Below are 387 nucleotides of genomic sequence, written 5' to 3'. Positions count from 1 at the left end.
CGTTATAACTTGTTTAATTGTACTTGTTAACTTGTTTGTAATTCGTCGTATATTGTTTTTGTTGGCAGGTTTTATAAAGAAACTTGTTAGACTGCAGTGTAGTATGAATGTTTTTTCCCCGACTGAAAACTTTTCTCAAAACACATGGTCACGTGCCAACAAACTAATTACATTGAGGCTTGCATAATGCATATGTTACTAAAAAACAGATTTTCTTTTTAGAAAAATGATTTAGGCGTTGTCGTTTAAAGTTCATTAGTGTCCAGAGAGAAACCTACGACCGTTAGATCGGAACGCGAACGTCACTGTGTCACGTGACAAGCGTTACTTTAATCAGCGCTGTTCGGGATGGACCAATCACAGTTGCTCGTTGATTCCTGCATGTGG

Source organism: Chanodichthys erythropterus, chromosome 3 (assembly GCF_024489055.1).
Source record: "Chanodichthys erythropterus isolate Z2021 chromosome 3, ASM2448905v1, whole genome shotgun sequence".
Taxonomy (NCBI): domain Eukaryota; kingdom Metazoa; phylum Chordata; class Actinopteri; order Cypriniformes; family Xenocyprididae; genus Chanodichthys; species Chanodichthys erythropterus.
The sequence above is the reverse complement of the archived record's forward strand: the minus strand, read 5'-3'. Positions refer to the sequence as shown.